Raw genomic sequence first — 499 nt, 5'->3', positions numbered from 1 at the left:
GTTGAAGGACTTCTGATGCCGAGGAAACCTATCAGAAGACTGTCTCCAATACCATGATGTCGAAGCGTGGAAATTCCAAGGTTGGCCGTTGGGTTGAGGTTGAGAATCAAGAGGGGACTGGGCGTCGAAAGGGGGTTGCGCCCCGGGAAGAATCTGGGCGTCGAAGGGGGGCGGCGCCCCAGGAAGAGACTGGGCCTCCATGGGGGGCTGCGACTCAGAGGAAGGCTTTGACCCGGCTGCGGGAAGCGAGGACGTAAGCGGTGGTGGCGGCGGCGGCAGCATTGCCCAGAACACCCAGCTGTCCCGTGGCGGGGCAGTGTCGCTCAGCGGCCCTAACGTGGGAGTCAGCTCGGGAGACGCACGCCACCCGGTAGGAGTCACGAAATCACTAGCCGGCTCAGCCATACCACCTGCCGGGTCCGGAGTCTAGCACGCGACTGTGGAGCAAGCATTAGGCGTCACTTCCTTTACGGTGAACTACGGCGCTCAGCCAACCACA

This window comes from Mandrillus leucophaeus, unplaced genomic scaffold, assembly GCF_000951045.1.
Source record: "Mandrillus leucophaeus isolate KB7577 unplaced genomic scaffold, Mleu.le_1.0 Scaffold147, whole genome shotgun sequence".
Taxonomy (NCBI): Eukaryota; Metazoa; Chordata; class Mammalia; order Primates; family Cercopithecidae; genus Mandrillus; species Mandrillus leucophaeus.
Note: the sequence above shows the minus strand (reverse complement) of the source record.